Source organism: Euphorbia lathyris, chromosome 1, assembly GCF_963576675.1.
Source record: "Euphorbia lathyris chromosome 1, ddEupLath1.1, whole genome shotgun sequence".
Classification (NCBI taxonomy): Eukaryota; Viridiplantae; Streptophyta; class Magnoliopsida; order Malpighiales; family Euphorbiaceae; genus Euphorbia; species Euphorbia lathyris.
In genome coordinates, this window is record NC_088910.1 from 114,786,756 (window position 1) to 114,796,370 (window position 9,615).

The window sequence follows — 9,615 nt, forward strand, 5'->3', positions numbered from 1 at the left end:
TTTATTTGCAAATAGGGTAAATCACTAGCATTTTTTTTTTGTAGTTTTCCCAAATTTATATGGGACAATTACAAAACTAGCACCTTTTAAGGTGTTAGTTTTCTTTTCTAACTCCTTTTGAAAAACTAACCAAAACTAACACATTTCAATAAGTAACTTCCAAGTTTACCCTCATCTTCTTCCTTAACATAACTGTCTTTGTCTTTCCCCCTCTCTCTCGCACTCTCTCTCTCTCTAAAGAACAGAAAAATCTACAGAACGACTACGAATACTACAACAATCAATCCAACCCACAGTTCCTATAACAAAATTTCTATAATCATATAAGTTTTTCATTGGGTTTTAGTTTTATTGAAAAGATTTAAAGCTTAGTACATTCATCGTTAAGGTGAACGACGAACGGCGAACGGAAGAGGAGGAAGAAGCGACCATTTTTTCTGGCAATCTCGTCCCAATATATATTGTTTCTCTTCCCTTTTCATGTTTTTCCTCGTCGTGCGAATCCAAAAAACAGTGGCATTGTTATCTGAAAATGGATTTGAGTTGGAATATCAATTTCAGATTTTTTCCCCGACGGTGTCGATATCTGTAGATATTTATCGATATCTGTAGATATCTGTCGATATGTGTAGATATCTATAGATATGTGTAGATATGTGTTGTAGATATTTGTCGATATCTATAGATATCTACACATATCTACACATATCTACACATATTGACAGATATCTACAAATATCTACAAATATCGACAAATATCGATAAATATCTACAGATATCGACACTGTCGGGGAAAAAATCTGAAATTGATATTCCAACTCAAATCCATTTTCAGATAACAATGCCACTGTTTTTTGGATTCGCACGACGAGGAAAAACATGAAAAGGGAAGAGAATCAATATATATTGGGATGAGATTGCCAGAAAAAATGGTCGCTTCTTCCTCCTCTTCCGTTCGCTGTTCGTCGTTCACCTTAACGATGAATGTACTAAGCTTTAAATCTTTTCAATAAAACTAAAACCCAATGAAAAACTTATATGATTATAGAAATTTTGTTATCGGAACTGTGGGTTGGATTGATTGTTGTAGTATTCGTAGTCGTTCTGTAGATTGTTCTGTTCTTTAGAGAGAGAGAGAGTGCGAGAGAGAGAGAGGGGGAAAGACAAAGACAGTTATGTTAAGGAAGAAGATGAGGGTAAACTTGGAAGTTACTTATTGAAATGTGTTAGTTTTGGTTAGTTTTTCAAAAGGAGTTAGAAAAGAAAACTAACACCTTAAAAGGTGTTAGTTTTGTAATTGTCCCAATTTATATTTGAAATTATTTGAATTAGTAACCAACCCAACCTAATCTATTTAAGTTCAATATTTAATAGGTTGGGTTAGATTGTAACCCAAATACAAGAAATTAATTCATTATACACCCTAGTAAGGGAAATACCTCCAAGTGGCCTTGTTATTTGTTGGCATAATATTATTTGGCTCCCTCAATTAAGGCTTCAAAGTCAATTAGGAATTAAACTATCAAAATCATCAATCAGATCCCTGAACTAACCAAAAATCATCAATTGAGTGCTCATTCTAAACAAAAATCATTAATTGAGGAAACATCGAAAATCGTACGGTTGAATAGTTTTAGACCCTCTCCCCCAAACTCATTTAGAACGAACACAGAGATTATTGCAGTCTATCTCAAATAGCCACGGTTTTTTTTTAATTTTAGAACACGATTAAGACTCATTTGATTATTTTTGCTTAGTTCAAGTACTTGATTGATGATTTTGATAGTTTAGGGTCCTAATTAACTTTGAATCCTTAGCTTGGAGACCAAATAGATGTAATGCCTTATATATTTCATGATTGCATATGTTTTCAAAATAAACCTTTTGTCAAAAAGATATAATTATTGCTATCTTTTCATTTCCTATAAGTCTACGCATTATTAATTTCCCATTTTCACATCTAGAACTTGAGACATTTTACCATATATAATAAGTTTCTATGACTCACATGAATGAATTTGTATTTGGGGATGATATAATTCTTTATTGATTAAATAATTTTCTTAATTTTTTTAGGATAAAATACTCTCAATGTTGACATTTAAAAGTAATTTTATTTTTAACGTTTAAAATAATACAATTTTACCTTTAATGAAGAGCAAATATATTTCTAATGTCGGTAATTTTGGTTAATTTGAGAAATTATTCATTAAACTGTCTTCTCAAATGATACTTGTCATCTACATTTCAGTGTTGTATCATTTTTATCACTTATTAGTAACATATCACAAATATATGTGAAATCATGCGAATATAAACTCCCCTGGTAGCATTTACGAAAATTGAACCATCACCTAGAACATGGCCGGTCTTGGGCTTAGGCCGGGTTGTAAGGGGCCCAAAAAATTTAGATCTACAAATCGATAGAGTAAATTTCTTTATATCACTAGTACAGAAATAACATATAGCTACGCCTCATTAGCTACGGTTGTTTCCAATAACCGAAACTAAAAAGCATTAGAGCGGTTATTACAAATAACCGACTCAAATAATTGTAATAACGACTCAAATAATTATAATAACCGACTCTAAAATGTCTAAATTAACAAGGCACGCGTTTCTAGGGTCATTGGCGTCGGTTCTTTAAAAAACCGACACCAATGACCCTAAATATTAGGGTCAGTTATAATGTAACTGATGCCAAGTACAGGCATTGGTGTCGGTTGTTTGCTCAACCGACGCCATAGATGCTTTTTAGAGCCGGTTATTTAATAACCGACTCTAAAGACCCGATATAAGAAAGAGCAAATTTGTCCTTCCTCCTCAGCGCCAAAACCACATTCATTCCATGCTTTGAGTTTGAAGTTTCATTCGTGTTTTGACACAGAAAAGCTGTAAGTTTCGTTCGTTTTTCATCTTCTCCTTTCTTCTATTATATAGGTTTCATTTGTTTCATGGGTTTTGTAGACGATTAAGGTTCTTGTTAGGGCTTCCATTTTCTTTTGTTATTATGTGGATTAGTTGCTAAGATTATCGATTGTCCTCAGATTATTGTTTTATGCATTTGCTTTAGTTGCTAAGTTTTTCTAATTTTACGGTTTTCCAATTCTTCTTTTTCCATTCATCATCTTTGATCTTTGTCCATGTACAGAGAGAGATCCCACTCACGATTGTGTAACCCTAAGTTGTTGGGTATACCCTTTCTTGCATGGTGAAGATCATCACGTCTAGGTCGGAAATCGACATTATCAAGTGGAAATCGAAATATCGTCCAGGTCAATTTTGAAGCTGAAATCAAATTGTCGGGTAAGTTATGTTTTTCCTTAATCCTTGGGTATACCATGTTTTCCTTCTTCTTCCTTAGCAATTCAGTGCTTTCTGCTCTTTCTTTTGTTGAATTTGGTTTTACTTTTTCTGGTTTTTGCTAAGTTCTGTTTTTTCTTTTCTGCTTTTTGGCCTCTGCTGTCTGTGCGGTTTGTATGTAATACACAACAGGATCACAGCCAACCCATATAGGTTTCTTGCTCTTTTGTTTGAAATGCCTGAATTTTATGTTATCATTATGAAGAAAGATCATTGGTTTAAGAATTGGGAGGGAAGCAAGACAGAGTGAAGGGGTTTCTTTCACATATTTGAAATTCAAAGATGGATAAACACATTAGCCTTTATAATATTTGACTTGTATAATTCAAAGGGGTTTTTCAAATATGTCTTTGAAATTAGCCTTTCATATTAGCCTTCAAAAGACATTAGCCTTTCTAATTAGATATTTGAAATTCAAAGGGGTTTTTCTAATATGTCTTTGAAATATAGAATTTAGCCTTTTTATACTTGAATTGTATAATTTAGGTAATTATTTGCTTGTGTTTGATTTGTCTATAATCCAACTATCCCGATTCTCTTCTTTTATCATTAAAATTTGTCTAAAACACCTATTTATCTAACACAAAAAATGAGATTTTTGATCAAGATAATTCTCTAAAAAGCTCAAATTAGAACCTACAAAACAATGAGAATGACACTGGTGGTCCAACTAGAGAGAGGACTCTCTGATGCTTATGTTAAGAAACAAATGGCTGTTGAACTCTGAGATTGAGATTATGTAAATCATACCTTTGAAGTTTTGAGGGTTCTATATAGACGATGAGTTCTAAACAGTGTAAGATTATGATTATTGGATTATTGTATATGAGCATTCCTAATCAGTATAAGATTATTTGTGAGTTCTAATTAGTGTAAGATTATGATCATTCCTCAAGTTTTATAGGTCTAGTGAAATAAGAGATAATAAAACTCATCTTAACAAAAAAAACTTAAAAATTTAAAATAAATTTCAATAAAAGATAAATAAAGAATTTCATAGTTTATGTCCGCATCTTAAATTATTAATTTCTTTTATATGTGTAGTATAGTAAGTAAGAGATCAAAGATGTAATTATTTTCCATGTGAATGAGTAAAAATAGTTTGCAAAATCAAATTGGTTATATTATGTTGATGGTCCACATGTTACGCAACATCAATCTTATATTTAAGAATTCACATTATTAATTTGGACCTCCTTATTTCATTTTCATTGTACTATAATAGATAAAAACTATCAAAATATCTAACACAACATTAAGATATAAAGGACCACAAAACGGTCCCTGGGAATATTAGAGATTTGTGCATCCATCCATTTGCCAAATTCAAATGAGGTTTTGCACTCACTATATAACATATCTCCCAATCCCAATATAACACACTCAAAAGCTAAGGACTAGTAAATTAATCTTCCATATTAATTCACTAAAACGAGCTTAACTGAGAATTAAAATGAGCTCTGAAACTAGTGTTTCCCTTCCTATCATACTTTTCCTGCTCAGTTCTAAAACCAGGAACCCTTGAGTGGGAGAAACTGAAATCCCAAGTAAGAAATGCAGCTGAAAAATACGGTTGCTTTCAAGTTGTATTCAAAAACATTCCTCAACACCTCCAAAACTCTATGAATGTAGCAATGGAAGACTTTTTTTCATTACCAATTGAAACAAAAAAGCTCAATGTTTCTGAATTACCTTTCCATGGTTATATTGGATCATCTTACAAATCATTGTATGAGAGCATAGCAGTCTCTTATCTAGACAATTTTGATAACCTCCAAAGCTTCACCAATCCCATGTGACCTCAGGGTATAACATCAATTTCAGGTTCATATGCTTTTTTACAACCCTTTTTCTTTTACTCTATGTTTTAACTTTTAGAGGATGAATTTTGGCAGTGAAATAGTACATTGGTTCTCAGTCCCATTATCAGAACTAGATGAAATGATAAGGAGGATGATTGCACAAAGCTTTGGTGTAGAGAAATATCTAGATGAACACTTGAATTCTACTTACAATATTCTGAGGCCCAACAAATATGAAGCTCCTCAAACTTCTACCATTTGCAAAAGATAAATTTGCAAAAGAATGCAGAAACGCACTCGAACAGGGCAGAAGATGGTGGAGTATCTCCAGATAGTGAGGTGTCTACTGAATCTAGAAATAGTTTCGGCAGTGTTAGGTACTCAATGTTCAGTTATTCGAGTAATAATTATCAAAATAACAATCATTTAAGTTGTCAGTTCCTATAATCAAACTAATAATTTGATGAGATTAACTAAGCATGGTTGATGGATCAAATTCTTATGCAGGGAAGTGAACCATAACAAGATAGCGCCAGCATCGCCTGAACAATATCCTTCCATAGTGAGTGAACATGGCCAGGAGTTACATCGTTCGAAAGACGGGTCGTTGGAAATACCGATTGCAGACCTAACAAATGAAGATGATAAACAAATTATCATAGAGGTAAATGGAATCCATGAAGAGAAGAAATTTACACAACAGATAAAGTATAGGATGTGTTGCTTTCGTGTCAACCGCCGAAAAATTATTCCTTGAGAGAAGAAATCTAGAGTAAGTTAAGAGGCAATAAGACAGTTTTTTTACCTTTCATACTTGAAATAAAAAAAAAAATTCATAGATTTTTCAATTTTTCTTTTTTTTATAGCTTATATGAAACTGACAAATGTACCATTTCATTAAAGATGTAGAACAAGGTTAAGACAATTGTGTGTATAAAGGTAGCTGCATAAACAACACTGCCGTGGTTTGATCCCTTTGTACCTACATGTCTTACTGTAATTTCCTTTTTATTTTTTATATAATAGTTGAAACAGAAAGAGTATATAAAAGCAAAAAAAAAAAAGATTGTCTTCTAATTTTCCATTTAGGTTGTTGTTCTTCTCTCTTTGGTTAATTTGTCTGATCATTGCTCTTTCTTTATATGTTCATTGTTCTTATATATGTTAAGATATATAAGTGTAGATGTAACATTCCTGATTTTTTAGGATAAAGGTTTAGCTACTGTTGCTACACAAATGCTGCTGTAGGTGATCAAAATATTATTACAGCTGCCCTATTGTTACTTCATAAATAGATTACAAATTCTTAACAGTTTTCTGTTTATTTCAATTGACAGGGACTACATTTGTTAGTGCACTCTTGAATAGCGATCTTTACAGTGACTCTTGGTACTTTTGTCCTCTTAAGCAATTGATTTAGATTTTATGGACTTCATTGATATTTGGAACTGTCAGTTCATCTTATTCCCTTGAGTGTTTACTTAGAATTCTGGTGCATGCAGATTATTTGCAACACTGGATCCATGGATGAAAAGTGTTCTTCTTCCTTCAGGTACGATCTTCATATGATTCTTTATTTACTTTTCCTATCATGACCTGGTACTTGAAGAATTGAAATTTCCTTGAATAACTCTTTTTTTTTATCTGATTAAACTTGGGAGGATAGTACTTCTCTATGATACTGTAAGTTTTATGTTAAATTTACAGCATAAGGTATAGTTAAATTTACAGCATAAGGTAAAGCTTAACTGAGGTATGCATTATGGAACTTATGTTTTGGTATTTGTTGCAGTGAAACTGCTCTTAATTAATGCTAGCATGCTTTTAACTGTAATTAGTCCATTTTCAGGGAAATTACAATAGTCTGAGAATATGTAGAAGGTCGAGACAGCAGAGAAGATGGCAGGATTTCAACATTGCAGGTTGTAGAGAGTTTGATAGAATAGTAATGAGTATATGTCAGTCTTTTTTGTGTTCGTAGTTAATTTTAGTAATATACACGTTATTATTTGAAAATACTGTGAATTTGTGAATATTGAATCAAAACTTGTATATATAAAGCAAGTTAATTAATTACCTTAACTAATCTCGTTTATTGAACCTGCTGCTGTAAAATTGTTAAAAACAATAACATTAGGATTGGTTGTTCGTAACAACCAACTCTAATGTTATTTACATTAGCTACGGTTGTTACAATCAACCGACTCTAATGGTTAGAGCATTAGAGTCGGTTGTTACCAACAATCGTGGCTAAAGACCCAACAACCGTGGCTAAAACTCAACGCATTAGAGTCGGTTATTTGTAACAACCGACTCTAATGACCCTTTGGCCACGGTTGAACAACCGTGACTAAAGATGCCAAGCATTTGCCACGCCTCTTATGGCCACGGTCGCGAAACCGTGGCTAATGAGGGTAAACGACCGTGGCCATAGGCCATTTTTGTACTAGTGTATACTTCCTCTGTTTCATACTACATGTCTTTCTAGAGATTTTTTTTTTGTTTCATAATACAACAAATAGTGGAATCAATAAATAAGGGATGACAATGTCTTTTCTCTAATATCCGTAATTTATGTACAACTTTCTGAAAAGACATGTCATATGAAGCAGATGGAGTACTATATAGGCTTTAAAGGGCCTAAATAATTTACACTTTAGAGTTCAAATGAGCTGAATAATATGCACCGTACAATGATTAATGAAATACTTTTTTGTTGATTATTTATTAGAAAATATATTTTTACGTACAATTTCTTTATAAAGGGGCCCTTATATCTCTTTTCGCTAAGGGTCGGACCGATCCTACCTGGGAAGAGAGAACGTGTGGCGCCATCATAGCAAAACTGATCAATACTACTCCATATTGGAGGTCTTGGCTCATGAGGTCTCAAAAAACACTATCAAGGATCCACCCGTTACAACAATCACGTCCAATCCCTTGAATCACGGATCTAGTGGGATTAAGGGATCAAACTCTTATATCTGGGCTCACACTCTCCTATCAACAATAGACACATAGCCCACTCGTTCCACGATCCATAACTGACTTCAAAAACTTAACATCAGTATAAATAGAGTGAACTCACCTCGAAGTAAACAAGTTCATAACTAGTTTCAGTTCAAGGTCGGGGTACCAACCTAGTTAGGTTGTCCGACTGCTGATCATAGTTTTGTCCCAGCTTTTATTTAGAAATTTATTAATTTTATGTATTATATACTTTAATATCGATTTCATAGAAATATAATGGAGAACTACTTTATTGTGAATAATAATAAATACTAATTATATCAAGACGATAAAATTTTACGTAAAAATCGTAAAAAGTACTTAATGAAAATTGATTTTTTATTGTTGAATTAAAAAGAAAATGAGAACAATGTGTTCCCCTCGATTATAGGGGAATGAAAAATGATTGAGGTATGCTTAGAGGGGAATGAGTGATTCCACTATTTATGGTAATTGAATTCATATTTCACTAGAAAATATATGCAACCAAACAATAACAATGAGAATCTTTCATTCGTATTCCCATTTATATGTGCTATTTCAACCAACCAAACATCCCTAACTACAGTTTCATCCCAAATTGATATATGTATTATTAAGAGAAAATCACAACCAAGATTGATCTGTTCAGCTTTAGAGTTGTGCTAATCAAATGTTGAGTAGATCCCTAATTGAGCTTTCAATGTAAGTCTTCCTTGTAAATTTTTTAATGTTTATATATAAAGAAAATTGACCATATATTTATATAATTTACTTGTTTCTCCCACGTTTCCATTTCCTATTTTTTACAAATATCATTTTTCGATTTTCGTTTCTTATAGTATTATAAATATTGTTTCCCGGTTTCCTAATCCTTATTAGGGCTGGGCGCAGATCTTAGAGAAACTGGATTGTACCGAATATCTGAGTAAAAAGATCTAGAATTGGACCAAACTGTTGAATTTTTCAAAAAACTGGACCGAACTAGACTGTTTACTTTTTATCAAAGAACTAGATCGAACTAGACTGAAATTATCCAGAACTGGACCGATAACCGAATTGGATTGGATTGGACCGGACTGGATTGAAAGAACTGGAGATTTATCATGTTAAATTTATATTTTATATATGAGGTTTTATTTTTTCCTATTTAGTGAAAGGTTGTATTTCCTATTTTTATTTAAGGTAGGCTGTATTTCGTATTTTTATTTAAGGTAGGTTAAAATTATTAGGGTAATTTAAGGCAGGTTATATTTCCTATTCTTATTTAAGGTAGGTTAGAATTAGTAGGTGATGATTTGTTATGCCAACTGTATTTTCCTTGTCCCATTTCCTATTTAAGAGAATCATCTTGTACTAATTGATTATGCAATTGGTTAATGAAATCTTTTTTTTCTTCTATATTCTTCTCTCTATTCTCTCTATTCTCATTCTTTTTTCTTCCTATTCTAAAATTATAGTT

The 9,615-nt window shown here is 32.4% G+C and overlaps 1 pseudogene; it reads left to right on the forward strand.

Annotated features, from left to right (window-relative positions):
• Positions 1–2,781: 2,781 nt before the first annotated feature.
• Positions 2,782–7,240, forward strand: LOC136210704 (probable 2-oxoglutarate-dependent dioxygenase AOP1.2; annotated as a pseudogene).
• The last annotated feature ends 2,375 nt before the right edge of the window (positions 7,241–9,615 follow it).